The 24075-nt window shown below is 43.6% G+C and overlaps 1 long non-coding RNA gene across 1 annotated transcript; it reads right to left on the minus strand.

Moving 5' to 3' along the window:
- Nucleotides 1-9508: 9508 nt before the first annotated feature.
- LOC135370676 (uncharacterized) lies at nt 9509-11289 on the minus strand. Its single transcript, XR_010415424.1, has 3 exons — nt 11205-11289; nt 10341-10545; nt 9509-9610 (listed from the first exon to the last, which is right to left on the minus strand). It is a non-coding gene; the product is annotated as an uncharacterized LOC135370676 (long non-coding RNA).
- Between the last annotated feature and the right edge of the window lie 12786 nt (nt 11290-24075).

Below are 24075 nucleotides of genomic sequence, written 5' to 3' on the forward strand. Positions count from 1 at the left end.
TTCTATGTTCCTTAAAATTATTCCATCTGCATTAAAATGCATAGTAGCAGTTGGCTCAAAGTGTATCACCTACCTTCTCAATGAACACAATGTTCGCAGTTTCAATCTTTTGTTCATCCGTTTGCAACAGGAGCATGCCATGACCCCACAGCACAGTCGTCAGGACTTGCCTTGCTAGCCCATGCGGGGGAAACTGCAATATGTCCTAAGCCTAGGCGAGCTGGTAATGGTGGTATGTTCTCTTTGGCAAACCATCACATGGTCATGGAATTGGTTTTGACTGAAGATACTCTTTGAACCCCTCAGCAACGGACACTGACTCTGAGGCATACCGGACATCCAAGGAGATTGTCAGCGATTCATCAGTTTCCATTCCGGCTCAAGTCATACAGCCGATATGCAAAAATGGTGTTACAGATTCAGCGACTGAGAGCTATCCGACATCAGACGTTGAGGTAGTAGTGGAATGCACAGGTTAAGTTCCTCAACAAGAACCAAGATGCCTGTTTTTAGGATGAACTCGACTACAGGTGCTGTTCACTGCGGCGAGCTCCTCTCCGTCGTGCCCATTCGTACAAGCTGTCAGTTTCATGCAAACATGCACTTTATTGTCTGAATCCTTTCATTGAAATAATTGTGTACTGTTTGGGTCTTCATTCAGCCATTTGCGTGGTGATGATGACGCACCTGAATATCTTATCAGAATTTATCAATCATGAGGAAATCAGGTATCCTGTTATCTGATGCTTTCACTATTGGGTGTTAATTAATTCAGCCTATATTGACTTTTTGTCGCTTTACTGAAACGTAGTTTTAGTGGCTAAATATAGCTTCGTCGCAATACGCCCACGTCTGGCGCACTATAGCTTGAGCAATTTATTTATCACCATTTATTTATCAATATACATTACAGTTTTCAAAACTGATGGTGGTGGTGATAGGGCTTGCCGTTGTCGGCCTTACGTATGTGGGCAACGTCACGACTCACGCACTGGGGGAATGTGCGTCCTGGGCCGACTTCTAAGGGAACTGCGCCGACATATGTCTGAAAGCGTCTGAGGAAAACAGACAGCACAGCCGGCCGGACAGCACAGCCGGCACCGGGATTCGAACCCAGGTACCTCCCAGTCTCGACGTGACATGGCCACGTCAAAACTGAAACGTCGTTGTCTTTGCGTACCGCTGGGGGTAGAATAGACCATTCATAATGGTTCCACCACGTCTGGAGGGGAGGGCGCATATGTTTAATGGAAAAGGAAAGGCGACACCGGGAAACTTGGATGGCTAGCGGTAACTGTAGTGGCAATGGCCAGCTACTGAAGGCGCGTTTGCATTGATGTTTGCAGTAACATTTTATTCCTGACATGGAGTTGTTTATGATGTGAGCAAGCGTGCGCTTGTCCCGTCCTACAGTTGGCAATACGAGATTCTTTCCCTACGCCTCATCTTTTGGACAGCATAAACGTATTTCGTCGTAAGCGTGGTGCGTTTTGTGATGCGGACATTCCGCTTTGGGACGTACAGTGCTTCTTGACGGCACTTCGTGAAATTAGCAGAGCTCCCGGAGGACAAGTCATTTCTCAGAGTCCCTCTATGTGTGGCTGGTGGAGCCGGGTTGTTGGATGCTCGGCGAGCCGGTCTCCAGTGGAAGTTCGGTCACGGCGTGCTTCCAGTGTGCTCGCGGTTGTCGCGCTTTAACATCTGCCGCCCTGACCGCTGCCCGGCACGCGATGCTTCCGAATCGGCGGCGCTTTTTTTTTTTTTTTTGCGATGTCGCACCCCGCTACACATTTGGTGCAGGGTACGGGAACTGTATGGCCTGCCTTCCATTGACTGGGCCACTGTGAGGCTCCTAGACCCTCTACCCATAGCACGTAACGAACGGAAAAAGTTCGCTTTGCTACTGATGGGAATTAACTACCAAGTATAGATTAATCGGTGCCGCTTAGCTTTCGGTGGCCCACACTCCTGAAGTGTGGGGTGCCATCAACCTATTCATGTAGTTGGACGTGAGCAGAGCCTTTATGGTGCCCTGGAGTGTTGTCGACGGTGGCTGTCATCCACACGACGTTTCCACCATATTCAAGGTGATTGGGAGGTTATATTCTCCCTGCAGACGTAGAACCGTACTAGCCTCCGAAGCCAACTCTTACGAAGGCTTACGAGCATTCGTCTTTCGTCGGGATTATAGTTCGCTAAAGTGATCGCAATTCATAGGAAATTATCTATACCTGACACTACAAATTCCCGCTCTGTTTCTCTGTTAGCGACAGTTAGCCAAATTATGAAACAGCTTATTCTCGTGAGGTAAGAAGGCTTCTTTTAGTCAAAAACGGTTTTAAATGAGGCTCAATTTGGTTTCCGGAAAAGTAGGTCTGCCACTTCCACGCTTGTTCACGCCACAGGAATATTTGCAGATTTCACCAAAGCTTTCGACATGATTCATATTGATTCATCTTGACATTCTTATCAGGCAACTGGAAAGATGTCTGGGGTACATGTCTCGCATTAATCAAGATTTTCTTGCTTGACAGGGAACAGTTTGTATTGGTCCCGCTGTTGTTACGAAGATAGCTTTTGCAAAACACGTTTTGCAAAAAGTATCTTCGTCAACCATGGAGGTTGGAAGCCGATTGTAGTATTGGCTAGTTGAGATTTTGTACCTTCTTCTGAAGCATTCGTTTAGTCGGTGACTGGACTTCTGAAAATGTCAATAAACAGAACGAGTAAATCGTTCGCCTTGGTTCATCTTCTGTTGCTAATTTCCTTAGTGTTTTGTTTTTTGAAAGTCCGTGTCATGCTAGCAAATGTGTAAATTCGCGGCTTAAAGGAAGACTAAAGTGCACAAATTTATCTTCAGGTTTGATAGATCCAGTCACCTTGACAGTAACGCGAAAGCAACTGGATTCATCCGTCGCGTCGTTCGTGATTTATAGGGGGATGAAACCGAAATTTACGCTTTCCCTTTTCTCAACTCCTAAGAAGCGCACGGGACATTGCCGAGCGGCGTCCTATTGGTCTCCTCAAACGACTTGTCCAATCATCGCGGGAGATCGTTTGAAGAAACAGTCGCTTGGCATTGCACAAATAACGGCTTCACGAAAGAATCGCGTTCCTTTTGTATTTCTGTTCAGGTAATGTCATCTTATCTTCCACGAGGACAAATGCTTGCACTTTACTGCCCCTGAATCAACAGTTTCAAAACCAGAAACCTATAGGGTCCAATCAGTCCGAAGTAGGCAAATGAGTCATAATCATTTGCTACTGGAAGGGTTCAGATTGTTGGTGAGAGTGTCAGACGGAGAAGTCACAGATAATACTCATTCGCTTAAGCATTGGATACAGAATAAAGTAGTCTAACTAAACGAAATTGTTTTCCTATAATGTGATGCAATCTGTCTGTTATCAAAATATTCATAAGTGAAACAAACGATCACATACTCGCTTGAGAAAATTTCTAATACCGTCCATTGCGCAATCTATGAGTACAAAGGGCATAAAGTTGCCTTCCAGCTTATCGTAATGCGGCGTACAGGCTACTAGTGCAACCAGACTGAAAATCTTCAATTAGAAACCATCCTTCATTTATACAACTCTACGCAGAGACACAAATTACGCGTCTCGTGTATTCTCCTGCAAGCAAGCAGATTACCGCTACGGTTATCGTAGCCATATGTGGCGTTAAGCGCCCCAACCAGTCGTAAAAGCAGAGCATAGAACGACGAAACCTAGCCGGTGCCACTGTAGCCAAAGCGACATCTCATTGAGTCTGAGGTTCAAAGGAACGACGAGAAAGCAGAAACGTGTTGACAGGAATTGAAGGTGACAGGACTGACTCAAAATTGGCCATGGTACTTTACTTGGACGAACGCAAAGTATCTTAAGGTGAGGGGCGGTGCGAGGGTTGCCGGCATGCAGGACCGACAGATGCACATCAGCAGGTCCAGACGGTCCTTTGCTATTGCAGTGCCGGTGAACGTACGTTACAGGAGTGAGTTGTTCACTGACTTGTTGTGGACTCCCGTACCGGTCAGCAAAGGAATTGACAACACTTCTTATTGACTCATTAACTCACATATAGGTCAAGTCGGAGTACTTCTTCCACCTGTCTCTACCGCAGATGCGCTGAGCGTAGCCCTTGATGTGCGCCTGTGAGTGTAACCTATTTGAAACCGTTAAAAATAAACGCTCAAGAATAGTCGCGTAAGTATCCACCGCTAAAAATAAACCGCGTAACAATCGACATTTAACAATAAATTCTCAAAAACCTACGGTTAACAATATTTCGTTAAAAATGAACTGTTTAGAATCCACTCGATTTGATCGGTCGCTGTAGTCAAGTGGTATAGCAGCAAACGGGGTGTCATTGTCTGCTCTGAAAAATAGTTCTCAACTTCCATTTGTTGTGGCTTGGCGGAACCCGGATGACCGTTGTGACAGCGCGATACCAGCGACAAAAAATAGTTCCAAATGTCTTGTGAATTTTGTGTTGACTGATCAGACGCTTTTCGGGTGCAAAATATGCTTCTTACCATGAAACAATTCCACGGACACCAAGTTATTTTTAGTGTGCTAGTCATCATGCAACAAAGCCGATATGATGTTATTTATGTGTGTGTGTGTCGATAAAGCCGTGGGCCACATTGGCAAATGTTTAGGTGTTTACTTGGTCTGTTATTGGTGAATCTCATCTTATATCATCATTCAAGTAGTAAGGAGCAAGGAAGGCATTGCTGTGCCCGATCGCATTCGGATATCGTGTGATCGTGTACCCGTTCTGCTGCGTACACCCGAAGTGTTTAACAGCGCCTCGGAAAACTCCGATGTTACGTCTAGTTTCATGTTATGTTGTCTGCGCTGGTGACGGTTCAGGAGAGACTTGGATTACCACGCCGCGATCTTTATTTTGGATGATTATTTTCAAGAAGCAAGAGACACATGCCGTTCACTTGTTTAGTCTCATGATCGGATTTGTGCAGTCTCATGCAGTGTGATGTGTGGTCTGGTTAGTTACACAAACTGTAAACGTTCTGACACGCAAATGCAATGGCATGGAATGATCATGTCCTACATCTGTTTGTTTTGTTTTTGAGCACTCCCAAGTCTAAGGCATGTTACACTTTGAAGAGGCTTTCAAAACGCATGGTTGTCGAGTGCCAAGACGTGGGCGGTTCGAGTAAGTTGCTATGTTAAAATATTAAACGTAGGTGGTCCATTTGTTGTTTGGAAAAAGCGGATCCAATAGAAGGGACTGGGCACTCTGGCGCAATTTTAATCGCAAGTATTTCTACACTATGTCTGCATTACATCAGATCACGCGATCTATTTGTTCTATGAAACATGTTACTTGTTTTGTGCTCAACAGTATGACATGTAGTAAAATTTGCTGAAGAAGCAAGAAATTAAGAATTACACAGCCACATGCATGCACAACAGCAGGAGGAGAGCACAATTATAAAAAAATGAAGATGGAAAAATGCAAACGTTTAACCATACCCACAGGCAAAACATGTATAAAGTTTAATAGCAGTAGAAATAGCAGACACGAGCAGTGAAGGGAGAGTCAGGTTTACTATAAAATACTCATGCATTTTAAGGGAAATTTAATGGGCACCTATGTGGGATGCAAGGTAATAGAATCAATGTGTTGAACTGATAGTTGCACGAAGCAGATACTTCTTCATGATAATACATATATTACCGGCAATGTGTTAAATCCGGCATTCTATGGATGGCGCTCCGTCCCCCTCAAACATTTTATAAACTATTCGAAATTAGCCGGCAAAGTGTGAAGTGACATGCATTTCATACATTGTCTAGGCATTCTATAGATTATGTACAGAATGTGTAAGCTGTGGCAGGCAAAGTGTGAAAATGTTTTGTTTTCTTGATGCAAAATGTAAACAAAACTACCTAAGTCAGTAACGGCAGATGAACAGTGTACTTGTACCCACGCTGGCCCTGTGTTGATGCAAAAAGATACTGAAAACTAACCAAGTGACGACGGATGAACAGTCTATGGGCGGACCCACTCTGGTCGCATGTTTTTGCAAAATATACCCATCAAAACTCAACAAAAATAACAAAAATTATAGACTTCATTCGTCAACAAGAGTTTACTGTGGAGGAGAAACATTTTTTCCTACTTTGCCCGAAGCGGCTTTGGCAGTGTACAAAATGTCTAGGCAGAGTGTGAAAGACGTTTACCAGGAAGCCGATTTCATACTTCGCGAAAAAGATCTGGGTATTCAACAGAATACTTTGCCGGTAACATATGCTCCAGTGAGACCGATAACTGTAGCCTGAAGAGCACAATCTTTGTGGCTACTCATAAACATTCATAGCGTTACAAAAGGGCATATACATCATCAGGTTTTAAACAAAGTGCACTGAAAAAAATATCGGGCTCTTTTTACAGAAAAAGCTCTGAAAAAAAAAACGCCCAGAGCGATCTGTTTATTTTACAGAATGTCTGTTCATAGTATTTACAGAAACCTTGTGAAAATTACAGAAAACTTAGTAAAAGTACAGAATATCTGTACTTTTTGATTACAGAGCAATCTGCTGTATTTTACAGAATTTCTGTTCAGTGCATTTACAGAAGCACTGTGCAGATTACAGAAAACTTGGTAAAAGTACAGAATATCCGTACCTTATTTATAACAGCGTTTCCGCGTGGACAGACTTACAGGGCTTCCCACTTCTGGTGAAACCCCTGTATTAAGTGCCCATTGAGTATTGATTGTTTTGTTTTTTCATGTATTCTGACTGGTTTCATATACATGTACACATATCGCAATGTACCTGTATATATGTATGTGAAAAAAAGCAATCTCCATGGGTATTTAATACAGAGGTTTCACCAGCCAGAACCGGAAAGCTTTGTAAGTATTCTGGCCACACGGAAGTTCTCGGTGAAGGTTCATATAGCCAATGAAAACCTGAGGAGTGGAAGTTGTAAGGATCACGAGAGACCGTTTTTGCCCTTCGCCATTGCTGCATGCCTGGGATGCCGTACACAAAAACATCCAAGCCACCGATCCAAACATGTGTGACTTTGTAGCATGCTTTGATGCAAAACATGTGATATGCTGTGCGTGTGATATGCGAGTAAGTCCTGAAGCAAGTCTACCTTATGACGGGCTGCGCATTCACAGAGCGGTTATCGCTCGGACAGATAACTCAAAGAAAGTAGTCTTGGACCAGGCCTGGCATGAAAATTCGGCATGGGCAACAACTACGAAGTTTCTGCTCAGTTTTTAAATTTGGAGAAATTCCCGTGCTTATGCAGTCATGCACCTGTGACAGAAAAGACAAAATATAGAGTTTATTGTAGTCTCTCGGTGCCGACAGGGAACAGTAAAGCTCACTTGGTCACAGTTGTGGCCTGGTAAGTACAATTGTAGCACAAAGACACTGAATAGGCAATCATAATGACAATTTAGGGGACTGAAACCACTGTATCAACAAGGAGTTATTATGTTTGACATATTTTCTAGCACAATAAAGTAGATGGCTTTGACACGTGTGCAATCCATTTTAGAAAAGTGAACACAAAATAAGGCAATGTTACACAAAATGGCATATAACCTGTACCATTAAATCAATGAAATTTGTTAATGAACTAGCGTTCTTGCTCTGGCCCATTATGGATCAAAGAACTGTTCTGAGTGGAAAAGTGAAAACACAGTAGAACTTTAGCTGTTCCAACAGTTTTCTGCTCTAGAAAGCTGACAAGTACTGTTCTATGCTCGTTTGGTGCATTCACAAATTTGTCTAAAATTAAATAAGCAGATGCAGCAGAATTGGACCGTGCTCTTTCAGGTACACAATAAGTAAACAAACTGTGTGATATTGACAACGAACAAAATGTCAAAACAGTTTCCTGCTTTGAAGGATAAAGTTTAGGTAGCATTTTACCCATTCACACAAATATGACATATCATTAAATAGGTAAAGATAGTTAGCTTGAATGAACGAGCATACTTTCTGAGGCACATTACAAATAAGATAATCTTTTGTACCGAAAACAAAACCAGAAAGGCAATGCAGAAGCCTGATTTTTCATACTGTTACGCATCTTAAACGATAAGGCAAGATATTGTAAAATAGCCACGGCATAAACATGAACAAAAAGCTGCAACACTATAACAGGCACCCATATCAGAAAACAACAACAAAAGTCGCTTGGTAGACATGCAGTCATTCGTATTTGATCGCATTTTGTTTTGTCACCTTGTGATGTTTCAGAAGGATTAATTTGTTCTGAAGTTTATCATCACACCATTTATCAAAAACGAAATTTCCCTAGTTAAGACTACATTTGCATGGCACCAAAGAGAAGCCCATCTAGACATTACTCCATTTTGCCACGAGTCTGATCGTAATTCATGAACCAAGTATAGTGACAAAGACACCCCGAAAATGATGCCTTGTGGCACCTCTACAGTTCCGCGCATATGGAATTCAGCATGCCTTCACTCCATCCGTGCTTAGAGAGGGGTTGTGAGTAACTCTACACAAACCTAGGGGGAAAGTGGTTATAAAAAGTTTGCAGGGCAGCATCACAGATAAGAGGGTTGCTGCATGCTGAACTGCATCAAATATATCTGTCGCCAATTACACCCCCAATCTTACCCTCTCTCCTTTACATTTTTTGTTGTTCTCTGCTCCTGCAGTTGCTTTGGCTCAGCTTGCGAACCTCCTCTTGTCGCATGGGGAGCAAAAGCATGCTGAGTAGGTCAGACAGCGAACATGCAGTTTTTCAGTCTTTTTTTTATCTGCCTAGCTTGTGATGATCGATATGCCTGAGTCAAGTCGAGTAATTTCATCAGGATTTCTCGTTCGAGCCATGGCACAGGGCCTTAAGTGGCCTTGACTGGGTAACTTACTGAGCTGCTTGCTCAAAGATGGTCATGATAAAGCTCATAAGAAATGAAGCCCACTACATGAGGTCGAGGAGACATAATGGAGCGAAATACTGTTAGCCGCATGCCTTCGTTACAAATATTTAACGTAGGTACTGGGACATCCTGTATGTAGCTGCTGCAGTTTCTTCACGTTTCTGCTGAGACCGTTCTTGCTACCTGATACAATCCCTTATCTTTTAAAATACGTAACAATCATATTAATGTTTATATAACATGTTGCTATGCCATCCTGGATATCACTAAAAGGGTAGTACAATATAGTGCATGCAGCTTATCAGCATGGCGAACGAGTGCAATGGAAAGCTCAGACAGACCAATGACAGAATGCTCAGAACAGCTCACAACAACAACCATGACTCCTCTACCTTTTTGATGATAATTTTTAAGACAGGTACTTAGTATGTTCTCACTGCCAGCTCACAACAGCAGGAAATGTCTTGTGTTGCCATCAGTTACCTGCACTGAATGTGTTGCTCATAAATTCGTTGCTATATTTCTGTGTTTCCCTGCACCCGTTCAGGATGGTGAGCACAACAAGTACGATGAAGATAAGAACCAACTTCATTGCTTTGAAGTCTTTTAGTTTTATGAACAAAGAGAGCGCCCTGGCTGCTGATCCACTCACATGGCTCCTCTTCGACCTCATGTATTTCGTAGACGGTTTGATGCCCAGGAAATATCTGCAGTGTGCAAAGGTAGTCTTACGAAACTTGACAGAATGATGGCATGATTGCACAAAACAATTAACCCTATGTTAGTCTCTCACAGGTCTTGAAAACGCAAACAAATTTAAAGTAATTTCTGCTGTTAAAATAATAGTGATTAGCTAAGCTCGAGTTTGAACTACCCTTTGCAGAGTAAGAGTACCTACCAGTCAAATACAAGAAAAGTAGTTTAATTAGTAGCTGATCAATAAGTAGTTTAATTGCTGCCCATTACTAGGCGAGTCACACTCTGTTCCAAAAGAAACAGCTTGACATGTATGAAAACATACAAAACACATCAAGAAGGTAGGTAATCATAATCCGCTGGTCAGCTGTCAGGAAGAATGCCACGGCTGCTTATTAGCTCCCTGCATAAGGTTCCTCATTTGCAGTGCTATATGATCAGGTTCAAGCAGCATCTACAACAATTAGTGTGATGTTTGACGTGTCACAGCTCCAATGAAACCTTTAAAACCTTTTTTTTATCGGCTATGTTGTCCATAATTGAAAAAGCTGAAAGGTACTTAGCAAAAACATCACTTTTGCTCAATTCACACTTATTAGTGTTACTGCCTTGAATGTGCACCTAACAGTGTGCCTGATAATAAAAAAAATTGCCAGCCTCTCGAGTATCAATTAATCAATTACAATTATTACACACAGCTTTGCATTTCCTTTCTTCAAAGCACATCGATGCACTACTCACATTCACTGACACACTTTTTTTTTACGGTGTTTTCTCTGGCAGTGGTCTGAAGGTGCATGAAACGTCTCGAATGTCACCCTTCACTCAGGATGGTAGCAAGGAAATAAATAGCTGTTAATATTGATATGGTTGCCCTGGTGTTCCACACAGGCTAAAGGCGTGGAGCGGCCCATTTCTTGCGCTTGTACGTTTTCCTTCAGTCTGCCTGAGGAGAACACAGATATTCTACTCAAGACGGTTGTAATACAACACTCACGCATCCAACAGTTTGCTAACACCGCACAGGAAATGTGAACATCATAACTTTCTAGTTCTCATTCACGCCAGGCTCTTGTGACCCATCAATTGTGTAAGCTGACGCCGACAACGAATATCACGTTGAAGAGGAGCGGTTCGCTTGTTCGCTCTTGTGGGTACTGTTATCTAATAAGGAACGAGACACCGACTGGGACGAACGACAAAATGCACCGCACCACATATTCTTGGCTCAACAGCTCTGACTGCGCGGTCAGGTGCACGCACAATCATCCCACTGCCGTTACAGCAACTCGCCTTCATGAACACGCTCAATAACGTACACATTCAAGCATACTCGCGTCAGGAATTGATATGCACCTCGATGCAGTCAGTTTGAGCATATCACCGTGTCGTTTTATTCTCAACCACATGACTTCATTACGCGGCGAGTATAAATGACAGGCATTGGTGAAGTTAGGCCTAAACAGTTTCCGTTTGTACGACACGACAAACACAGTAGTTGTCTCCGCACACTCTTAGTGGAACTTCTGAAAAATCTAGCACTATGCACTTGCTACTGACCATGACAATGGAATTCAACCTAATTTCAACAAGAAATCTGCTCACCTGAAGCCGAGACGAAGATAGGAAGATGCAGCTACGCAGCAGAGCGCCAACCGCCAACTTTCGAAACCGCAGTTCGTGAGCACACGTTTGTGAGAGCACGGTCAACAGACGACGATCCCTCGGATCTCTCGCTCGTATCGAAGCAGGAGAAAAAAGGTGGTTTGATTCGATCACATTTTCGCTGCACTGATTGCAATATGGCTGACAAACGTCGATCGTGCTCGCTGCAGTTCTTAAACAGAGTATGCTCTGTAAAATGATTATACAGAAGAGTCTGTACCCATTTACAGGGAATTTCTCTGTTTTTTCTCTGTTATTTTACAGAAATTTTTTTCAGTGTGGTACAGGCCAATGTCATTGTAAGTGATTACTTCGTCAGATTGACATATGAAGCATGTAGTCTACGCTTCTTCGTTCACAGGTGCCGGCTTTGCTGATTTTGAGGAGGTAGTGGCAGTGTTTGCCAGTTGATGTTTCATGAGCACGGCATCATCATTTACTACGCTCAGGACCAGTTACTACGCAGGATGAAAGCTACATATTCGTAGTATAGGAGGGACCGCTATAATAACATCCTTTTTCTAATCCAGTTCTAGGAATATCTAATCCATCACCAGCCAGTTCTAATCCCTCTGATTGACGGCCCCACCTTGATTGACAGGCTCCCGTTATGGATCCGCCCATTCACGCTGATTTGTCCTACACGGAGCTAGGCTGCTTTTTGCCGGACACTCGGCGTTCATGTTACGTATGAACGAAATAAATAAACTAAATAAATAAATAAGTGATTGGTCCCCACGAAACCTACTGATTGCCGATTGATCCATCCGCTTCGCGCTGATTGGCTCCTTCTAAGCCAGCTGATTGGCCATCCCAACGACCCCGCTACGGCTCTATCCTAGACAGACACGAGGAATACATGGCAAGTAATAACGTGTATTGAGTACATGTTTTAGAAAAATCATGACTGTCTTGGAGAGATTAATAATAATTGGGGGTTTACGTGTCTTGGAGAGATTGACTCCTTTGATGCTGTGCATAGTTCCTGGGAGTGACAGATCATGTAGACTTCTCTGGGACAGCGTCTAAGAAAAATTTCATCCTCCGTGAGTTGACACATTCCACAAGCACTGGACGCTCAAATCTAGCGATTGAAGGTACGTGCGCAGCGATACAGTAGCCTTCTTGTCCAGCATAATGCCGCATAGGTATCACATGCCCATCTGTGATAGCCAAGATATCGCCAGGGCATTCATGCGTGTAGGTGTGCTTATCCTTCTCCAGCTTCATGCTCGCAGTACAGTTGCAGGCGTCCAGCGCCAGCGTGCATGAGACGAGCAAGAAGAGAACGAAGTACCATATCCTTCCAGTGGTACAAATGACGCTACTCCTTCTGATCCTCTGCATTATCTGAGGGGAGAAAGAATGCCCGGTTAAATTCCGCTATCTCTGTCATTCACTCAAGCTTACCATATTCGCAGCTTCCGTACGGGTAGGAGTCAACGTCATTGTAGAGGTATCGTTTGTCATCGTACGCCATCAGACTCCTTTTCACATTTCTGGTGGTGTACAGGCACTGTTTCTTTCGCACTATTGACACCTGTTCGTGCAATACGTTTGTGTGCTTGAATAGGGTATCGTGGTACGTATCATGGAGGAGGTCTTTGCGCACAATGTTCTTCTTATGGGTATGCTACCGGTTTCACTTTTGAACGCACCGAGCCTACCACGATTCCTCTCACTGTACAGTGGATGATCCTGATTGGAGGAAGACAAGTCTAAATGGTCATCGGCAATCGTACGAAACTGATCTTCGTAGTCCTGGCAGAATAGGCCAAGGATCAGAGAATCCATGGCAAAGTAGCAAGTAGTCACCTGGCAAGTGAGCTTGCTCAGCAGGGTTTTTTAGTAGAACGAGTACATGGGTAATTTACTCAGTTGTAAAATCGTAAAGCCAATCTGCTGGGGGAAATCGTATCGCACTTTTCTTTTGTGCATTCCGTACATGACGCAGTCGGGGGACAAAATTTAAATTTTCACACATTCTGCCCATCTCCCGTGGCGACTTGCCGTCTCCTCATCGAAGGCTACTCAAATATCGCTCGTGTGAAATTTTGAGCATTATTTGAGATTTTATAGATTTTTTTAACGTCGTGCCCGAGGCAACGCGTCTGGCAACATTGTCCTACATGTAGAGACGCAGGAATGGTACCTGACGAAATTTTAGAATTCAGTGAATTTCTGTCATCCTCATGCCTAATCTACAATAGAGTGCGAGCAGTGCGTAATGAACGACATACTCGACCTTGTCCTTGCGCGTGAGGAACAGCTTTTTGCTGTTAGCTGGCTGAAACATTAATTCTTCGAGAAGCCATCGCTAGAATGGCGAGAGACATTCCTCCGGGACTACCGCCTTCTCGGGAGCCAGGGGGAAGTACTGCGTTAGAGCGTGGATAGATTTTGGATACTCCAAGTCGCACACATACACGTAACCCACCTCCGAATTCGTGGGGTGACGCATAAAATCCACGGAGCTAACATCCCGACCCACTCGAAATCATCGACGGGGAGATGCTTTATCACATTGAATCCGTAAAGATCGTTGCAATCTATGTATGATATGGGGGGGGGGGGTACACATCCTCTGTATCGGGATCATAGCCACTACACAGAGGGTTGTTAGCCCGCAAATAACGCCTGCTCGCCTGACAGAGCCCGCCACTAACACCCGATTCGATGGTTCTGTACATGTCCTCGTCGATGATTAACTCCAATCTTGCCTGCGTGTAATTTAGAGCGCATTGCCACGAATAGGACGCCAGAGAAACGCAATGAAGCAATTCCAATCCGCGTGCATCGTAGCACGGTCTTCGGAAGTGCTGCATTACGTCAGCGTGTAATAGGGCATCCGTTTTCAGGTACAATGCATTATAATCCCTCAGATTTGAGCATCCAGAACGTTCAAATACTTGCAGCACGTACAGGTAGTCTTCCTCGCTTATATCCTCCCCATCATTTCGCAAGGCAGATTTTGCGGGCAGATCCAGTTCGTCCTACGCCGCGAAAGAATTAACGAGGCCGTGCGGGAATACACTTTTACGAAGCAGAATTTCGTAGTCGTATAATAACAACATTTAACGAATATATAACGCACGAACGCTTTGACGGTACCTCGAAATGCGCTATCAGATTGAAAGAATGGCACGAAGGAAATGTCCACGTAGGGATGTGACCGCTCCACGTGAGCATACAATGTACCAGGTGGGCGATTCCACGGGAAATGATCCAGCGGACCTGCTCGGCCCCCACAAAACGATCCCGAATTTTTACGAAAATTTTTTTAGCAGTCTCTAATAGTGCAAAACGACACACCGCGAAACATTTCTTCCCAAATCTCAATGTGGCGGGTGCTAGACACGAGCAAAGTTCGCAGCGCTGCCGAAAACCGTGCCTGACGTGAACGGCAGGTGCGACTCATAGAAAGCACTTAGAACTGTGCGGTTTTCTTCTGCGTATAGAGGAAGCTATGCTCTACACAGCGTCTCAATCCCGGTTGTCGTGCTGTAATCGGTGCAGGTATACAAAGGCCGCAAGTTTCCTCCTACTTCGCCATTTTTTGGGGGAAAATAAAACCATTAAATTTTAATGACTATTTTTTCCTGCCAAGGCCTCAAAGAATACTTCAACAGGAAAAATCACCAGACACGTAACTTTCATAGCCATTGCAGGAAAAAAAGAGGAAGTGTGCGATTTTTCCAAAATCCGCGACAATCGAGCGTAAAACACGCAATGAAGAGGTCGGACGAGACGCCTGAAACCAACGCAGGTTTATAGAACGAGCCTTCCTCTACAACATATTAAAAAATCTCGAGGGTGTTTTTTTCGTGTACAGGAGAAAATATTTTTTTTTTGTAGTACAGGGTATTACGACCACAGTGACCCACGTTGCATGAATCCAGTGGGGACTAGCGGTGATGGGCAGGTCTAAGTAATACTTTTGTCGTGTGAGCTAAAGCCCTGCACGGATGAGCTTTTCGACATCCGCATCCTATCCGAAAAATCCAAGTCTCCCTCGGCACTCAGCAATAGTTCAGTTTCTATGCTCGATATATCAGGCCAATTTTCCAGGAAATACACGTTATTTCCCGTCAGCACAAAACAGCAATTATCTTCCGTTTTTTTTTTCTATAATCAAACTCAAACTCAAACAAAACAGAAAAAGAAAGGCCAACAAAAAAAGCTGTCACCAAACTTCATCCACGCGGACGACTTCCTCTCTTTCCTTCTGAGAGTGAAAAACCTGGAGCGGCATAGCTTTTGTAGCGAGGACAGGTCCTGAGCGTCCATGATGCTACCAAAGAATACACGACAGCAAGTACAGAATTAGCTTCCACGGAAGATTATACGGCACCAAGCACAGCAACACATTTTGCACCAAACGGGATAAGTAGAGTTTATTGCAACTGAAACGCAAGATCGGCGCCGAACGCGCACCTCGACTCGAGACGCCAGAGATCTCTCTCAGATGCGCGAGCGTGAAGCAAACTGATGGCGCAATCTCGCGGTTTATCCGAGTCTGACCCGCTCCTGAGCCGGCGCCATCCGCGTTCGATCCGCAGATCACAACAAGTTTCCATATTTCATCCGAACCCAGAAGTTTCTTGCGGATATCTGCGGGTATACGCTTCCACATGCGAATGGTGCAAGGCTTTATATAGCTGTGAGCCTCACTGGAACCTAGGACTGCATGGACGATGAACCACCACCACGAGATTCCGTCGTTTTCAGTACTGCATTGTAAATGACTTTTTTGCACGTTCGTCTTTTCCTCTAGCGTTATAATTTGTTAGACTTTTCGTGGTTAATATTTTTGCTGAATTGTTCAGCATTCAAATGTGACAGTTAAAGGGAACTTTAATCAAGTGAACATGCATCTACGCGCCTATAATATTCATACTGGTGAATTGGAACTCCACCGCGCTCAACTGGAGCCATGTTCCTTTGGTCCGGGTGGTTGTCATATTGAAAACCAACCAGAAAAAAAACCGCAAATACGAAGACTTAAAACGGGAGCCCAAGAAACAAATATAGCACCCCAACGCATACATGCAACCTGGGTCAGTGTGGCCGTAATACCCTCTACTACAAAAAAAAAAAAAATTCTCCTGTATACGAAAAAACACCCTCGAGATTTTTTAATATGTTGTAGAGGAAGGCTCGTTCTATATAACTGCTTTGGTTTCAGGCGTCTCTTCCGACCTCTTCATTGCGTGTTTTACGCTCGATTGTAGCGAATTTTGGAAAAATCGCATACTTCCTCTTTTTTTCCTGCAATGACTACAAGAGTTACGTGTCTTGCGACTTTTCCTACTGAAGTATTCCACGAGGCCTTGTCAGGGAAAAATATTCCTTAAAATTTAATGGTTTAATTTTCCACCAAAAAATCGCGAAGTAGGAGCAAAATTGCGAAACTTCCGGCCTTTGTATACCAGCACCGATTACAGTACGACAACCGGGATTTGAACGCTGTATAGAGGATGCCTTCCTCTATACGCAAAAGAAAACCGCACATTTCTAGGTGCTTTCCATGAGCCGTACCTGCTGTTCACGCCAGGCACGGTTTGCGCCAGCGCTGCGAACTTTGCTCGTGTCTAGCACCCGCCACATTGAGATTTGGGAAGAAATGTTTCGTGGTGTGTCGTTTTGCACTATTACGGACTGCTAAAAAAAATTGTCGTAAAAATTTGCGATAGTTTTGTGAGGGCCGAGCAGGTCCGTTGGATCATTTCGCGTGGAATCGCCCAGGTGCAATATCTCGAGAAGACGGTGAATTCTCTTCCAAAGACTCATCATCCACGATATCATGAGGATCAAAAAAGCAGAACACGTATCTCGGCATTGAAAAAGGAAGAAACACTAAGAAAACGTGCGCCATGGAGCGTGGATGAAAAATACTTACTTTCGAAGCGAGCGACGCGAAGACTTTACTTTACTGCTGCCTCTTTACACATCCTCCACACTGATATCAGGGATGGGACACTCCCATTGATCGCAATGGGGACGTTTTTCGGGCAGCAGTAGCGCCAAATGCGACTCCAGTGGTTGCAAGAACAATTCTGCGCATGCGCATTCGCTATGATTTTGGATAAGGCGGCGGGTACCGCATTCGTCCGAGGAAGCTGTTTTTCATGCTTATCCAACATGGCGGAGCACTCTGCGGCCTCTCCGGAGCTGCGGTTCTGTGCATTTCATTTATTATTCTACTGGTTTACAAGGCAGACGTCAGAAAGTGACAAACACACATATTGGAATGGAAGCACTCTATTCATCAAGCTTATTCATAGATATGCAACTATGTCACTACTTTTCTCGAAATCGCTGCACAGACGTTGCAAAAAAGTGTAATTACATAGTTGACAAACACATCACAGGGTTTCTTCGCAACAAGTCTCTTCTGGAGCAGGCATGCTTTGTGACTTGTTTTCCAGTATCATGAAGCTTGGCTTTCAGGCGGTCTTTATATATTTGCAAGTTTTTTTGGCATGTCCAATGTTGATTTGTGTACGTACACAACGCTTCCGGGAAAGCAGTTTCGGTGCTCTGCACCTCGAAGGAGCTGAAAATAATCGATCCAATGTGAATCATGCAATTCCTGTTTCTGCACGCTCTAACGACCTTTGCAGAGATATTAGTATTGTTACCAGTGCGCTTCTACTTGGCGTATGTCCGTGTATCCGGAACTGGAGTCTATCATATCTGCGCAATACAAAATCGCATAACAGTTCACCCACCCACACATTCATCATAACTCATAATATTTCTACGGTTGCTTACTTTGAAAAATACAGGTTGGTACAAAGCGCACACTAACGCACCAGCTTCCACCCTCCACTGCTGCCACTCCAACGGTCAACGGTTGAAAGCTCGCGGCCAAAGTTTCGGATTGCTTGCTGGCGGTTGAAGGAATGTGACCACGTGACACACACATTCTAAATCGAAGAGAACGAGTTTACTCAAAGAAACGTAGGCTCGCACTTTGTTCAGTTGTTGTAGAAGAAGTACACCTATTAAGTCGGGTTTTGTTTTCGTAATGAAGAAGACTTGGGAAGTGATGGCGCCCCAATCGATACTACCGTGGCGACACACTTGGCGCGGCCGCGAATCTCTCGTAGTGGCCCTCCTGTGCTTATATAGCGGCGATCTCGCTGCATGCCCCAACATGCGCAGGTATGGGGAGTCGTGATAGCCTAAAAATAACTTGCTCTGCATGTTCAAGGTCGCAGCTTGCCCTTGGCTCTATGTAATGCTCAGATACTAGCATTTCTGCTCAAATACCCATAACTGCAAGATTAAGCACTGCTTCATCAACATATCGAGTACCCAACAAAATCTAACAAACAAACCCACTTTCCCTGATAGAACACTATTCAGCTTTACCAAGCAGCTTTCTTCTGTGTAAACGCAGCGAAAAAAGAAAAGAGTAGTGAAACATTACACACACTTTTGCTCGAATAGCTATAACTGTGAAAAAAACCGGATCAAACGCTGATAAACTGAGAAGGAGGCACTCATTTCTGCCATCAGATAATTCTAGCATAATGCCAAATACACAGTCGCGTTGTCCCTGCGTAAATAAAGCACAGAACAAGGGTACAAAACATCCCTTAAGCGAGCAGGGAAAGTCACTTCTGGTCGGACAGCATAATACGATAAAGTCTGAATTTTTACCAAGAAAACCAAGCTTGAACGTCGCTACGAGCGTGACAGACACATACTAACGAACAACAAACAAACAAACACTCCTATTCAGTTCTGCTGATAGAATTGGAGCTAAGGGCGTGAACCACACGATAAGAACAAAACACACCGCTTCAGGAAGGTATATCAAATGCAGCGCAACAGGATCCGCGTACAGGGCTCATAAATAGCCTGCCCAAAACAAGGACTTCACCAGGTTCGCGAGGCAATTCCATTAAAAACGCTTGTCCAATCCTACAAATCAAATCAAATCAAAATATTTTTATTTGGAGCTCTAGATACATGATAGGTGTGGGACAGCGAGGACAAGGCCTGTGTACTGCTGTCCCGAACATGATAGAACACAGCAAGAAACGCGCTTCTTGGTATTGTAATGCATGTTTTGTAATTGTAGGTATAGATTGTAATCCAAACGCGACAACACTTTTTCCATGCAATAGCACATGAATTTATGACCCTTGTCACACAAAAAGGCAACCACAAAGAACTTGTTTGCCAAGTGCGGTCCCAGCTCCACAAAACCCCACGAACACTGTTACTTTTTTTTTTTTTGTAGTCACAACGCGCAAACAGAAAGTCTATTAACAACCACATAAATCCGTATTTTTCCTGAGGTCAATAATTATCTTACCATCGTCAAAAGGTGGTACACACATATATGGGAACGCGAAACAATAAGCATTCGCTGCGGATATAATACATATCGCCAGTCGACCGTCGCGAACCAAAAAAGAAAGGCAGCAACTCTGGAATGCATGAAAGATGAAAGTCACTGAAAAGGTTAGCCAGCCTCAGAACATCAGTTCCTTCATGTTCTGGAACGCATGTTGACTATACATAAAAAAAATGGGGCAGTGCTTTTGTGCAGCAATTATAATACCGAATGGGATTCACTTCTTTTTACTTTTATTTGCAAGAATATATTATTAGAAGAATGTATATTTTGCAAGAATACTATTGAGTGGAACGGGTAAATGAGAACGTCATTGGCTACACGCTGTACCTCTCATCCTTTTCAAACGAAATCAGTTTGCATATGTTCATAAGCATACAACCTTTCACTAAATAGGTGAGTCGCTAACGACTCACATAAAGTAAAATAAAATAGCCATTCCATCATCATTGACTGCTTGCTTTAGTACCCAATAGAGCAATGCGCGCCCATCAACACGCCTTGGCCACTGGCCACGCGTTTGCTGTTCCAAGCGATGCACTACCGGGGAGACAAATTACATCGCGACGCTGTGCAACTCCTGTAACGTGGCATGCACGACGAGAGAAAAATTACCGATCATGGTGGCACAATCTGGCCTACGATTTGTCCGGACTGCTGCGGGAATTTCACCTTCTCGGTTGGAAGCGAGCTCCCTTCATCGTGGTCAGTTCCATGGAAAATATTCGATCGTTCGAAATTTGCTCCTTCCTATTCAGACACACCATGCAGTACCTAAATTCGTCGCTGGGAGAGTTCGTGGAAACCGTTAAATCCATGGGGGGCGCAGAAGCGTTCCAGTGCCTGAAGCAGGTATTTGGAGACAACTACGAAATTTTGCTTCGTAAATGTGTATTCCCGTAACGTTAATTCTTTCGCGGTGTACAACGAATTGGCTCTTCCGGCAAAATCTGCCTTCCAAAATGATATCAAGGGGAAGGATATATGCGAGGAAGGCTACCAGTACGCGCTGCAAGTATTTGAACGTTTTGGATGCTCGAATCTGAGGGATTATAATGCATTGTACCTAAAAGCGGATGCCCTATTTCATGCTGACGTAATGCAGCACTTCCGACCACTGTGCTACGACGCGCGGATTGGAATTGCTTCATTGTGTTTCTCTGGCGTCCTATTCGTGGCAATGCGCTCTAAATTACACGCAGGCAAAATTGGGGTTAATCATCGACGAGGACATGTACAGAACCATCGAATCGGGTGCTAGGGGCTGCTAACAACCCTCTGTGTAGTGGCTATGATCCCGATAAAGAGGAGGTGTACATATCATACATAGATTAGACAATTTTTACGGACAATCTTACCTGGATAATCTTTACAGATTCAGTATGATAAAGCACCTCCGCGTTGGCGATCTGGAGTGGGTAGAGGACTTTAGCTCCGTTGATTTTATGCATCACCCCACGGATTCGGACGTGGGGTACGTATATGTGTCCGACTTGGAGTACCAAAATATATCCACGCTACTAACGCGGTACTTCCCCCTCGCTCCCGAGAAGGTGGTAGTCCCAAAGGAATTGCTCTCGCCATTCCAGCGAGGGCTTCACGAATAATTAATGTATCAGTCAATTAACAACACAACGCTGATGATCACGTGCAAGGACAAGATCGAGTACGTCTTTCGTTACGCACTGATCACACTCTATTGTACAGGGTGGGTGCAGATAAAGTAGCCAAACATTGTCGCACATTGCTCGTTTCCAGCATACCGTACGAACTTCCTGCGGCGCTGGACGGTGCATTTATGCGGTGGAAATCGAGAAAAATATCGTGGTAACGAAACTCTGCGCAATAAAATCGTTAAGAAGGTGAACTTCGCTCCGTGTACTTCACATGGGACATTGCAGTATAGCACAGCTGCATCGCCCTATACCGCTGCACTGTTAAATTCTAAACACCCTTTTGGGATGTAATCGCGCGATACCATAACTAACACCCTTTAGAGTGTAAATAAACACAGAAAAAAATACGCCCCTCAAAAAGGGTGTCTTCAATCCAGTATCTTACACCCTTTTGGAGGGTTCGATAACTAACACCCTTTTAGGTGTAAATGTACACCACTAGTAAACATTACACCATCAAAAATTAAAAGGTGTATTTTCCGTAGAGTGTCACTCTGCAAGCACATGAAAATGGAAAAAGCACAGCTTCATTCAACTGAACATCATTACATACACCGACTAGAAATGTCGCGTGTGACTTATCATACACAAAACATTACAGATCAATGATCGGTCAGGTTTCTTGACACATCACGTCCAAGTTTTTCTCGGTGGTAGTTGGCACAACACTCTTGTGCTTTTTAGCATGTCGACATTGCTAACAAACAAAGATATCGATGTTTTTCGCTGTGCTCTTCAGCTACTTTGGGTATATCCACTACGGTTGTGAGAACGGAGTCCGCCAATCTTCGAATCCTAGGCAAGATTTTAAGCTTCAGGAATTCGAATCTACCAACAACATCTGTATCTTGACATTCAAGCAGGCACTCTCACATTACAGGTTTAAAAGTAGCATGGTTTTGCTTTTGATTATTTCTTAGTTTTATGAAAACAATTCAGACTCCAGAATTTATGCATTTCCTCTAGTCGATGAACAACATGTTAAAAGAAGTTAGATTTAAGAAGTATTTGGTTATGTTTTCTAGTGAAAGTGAACAATTATTTAACTTGTTTTTCATTAAACAAATATATCATATTCTGTACCGTACTTAGATACTTAAATTCTTTTCAAACTCTTATTTAAAGAAAGGGTTCGAAAGATTCGTGGATTCGCAGAACTTTCATTGGATTCGGATTCGCAAAATTCTGGATCCGTCCCAAAACAAACACACACACATGAACGAGCTGGTACAAAGTGTGAGCTTTCCAAGCTTATGCAAGCAACTGTATACGACGGCTTCATTTCCAGTCCTCTATTTCACGGTCCGTGCGAGAGCCTCGGTAAGATATCCTGTGGCCTCTAAAAAAATATGAACAAAAATAACCGGATCTGCACTTTAACCACATATTTGCTGCCAGGCTGAAACAGCAGAGTCACATGATTAAAGGCGACTCTTCTCTACGTTCATTCGAAGCATTACAGAAGCCGAATCTTGCACATGCTCTTAATTATTCGTCTATTGCATTTCTTTAAAATCATACCGAAACCATGATAAGACACTGTGGAAAAGTACAAGAGGCAGACCCACACTTCGCGTCCGAGTGTCACGTGACCATCCTCGGCCACAAAGGTTTTCCTGCGACTCATATTCTAAGATAACGCCTCTTCATTAGTAACGTGATGCGCGGACGCAAAGGGTGGGTCCTCCTCTTGCACTCTTCTAGTCTCCCATAATGGACTCCAGAGAAATTAGCGAGTTAAATCATTAAGACCACATGCAAGATTTGGTATCTATAAAACTTCGTATGGATGTAGAGAACAGCCCACAATCATGCTGCTCTCTTATTTCAGCGTTGCAAAAAAAAACGCTATTAAATAGCTGATTCAGTATTTTTTTATGGATCATTTTAGGAGTCATAGGACATCTCCACCGGGTTGTCACATGACCGTGAAACACAGATATGAATGCCAAACCTAGAAGCCTCATAGCTGCTCTATAACAGTCTTTACAAAGTAATAAAAGAAAGTACAAAACATTAAATATGAACTTATGCGGCACTCACTGTTTTCTTCATTAGATTTGTGACGTGTGTCACACTGAAGCTCCATGAAAGTTATTAAGAAAGTGTAGTTAGTACTTTTTTTTCCAGTACTTAACCAGGAAAAGCCCATTACTACCAGTTACTTACCATTACTCAGTAAACGTTGCAGCAATTCCCTCTTCCGCATCAATAACACGGACGGCCTCCACCCTACCAACATACATGTGCAACTGCTGGGCATCTTCAAGTCAATCCCCTGTGCATCAGATGCATGGTGTTAGGGGCATTTCGTCAACCTGCACACCAGAAAGTATTTTGCCAATTTAACATCCTCCGTCGGAATTATATTACAATGTATCTTTTTCCTTTTAGCGCTCCAGCAGCATATTTCTTGTTTAATTCTCTTCACTTTGTTTTAACATGAATCAGGTCTAACATGCTGTAGTGTGCAGTCCCACGACTAATTTACTTATTTTGTCTCTGAGTAGATTTAGGCATTCTACAATGTGTTCACTTTTATTTATTTTTTTATTTTTTCATGCACCCTCTGGCTAACTAAGCGGAGTTTCACTAATAGCATGCACAATGTCATGTGCTATAATAAAGCAGTAAATGATTATTTGCATGGAAACTCCAGTGACAAGGAAAGCTCACTTGTTCGTGCAGGAAAACTCCAGCATCTTTCGCATGCAGGGAGCTACTCAGAATCTGCAGTGCAGCTACAGGGAGACTATCAGTGAAT

This window comes from Ornithodoros turicata, chromosome 1 (assembly GCF_037126465.1).
Source record: "Ornithodoros turicata isolate Travis chromosome 1, ASM3712646v1, whole genome shotgun sequence".
NCBI lineage: Eukaryota > Metazoa > Arthropoda > Arachnida > Ixodida > Argasidae > Ornithodoros > Ornithodoros turicata.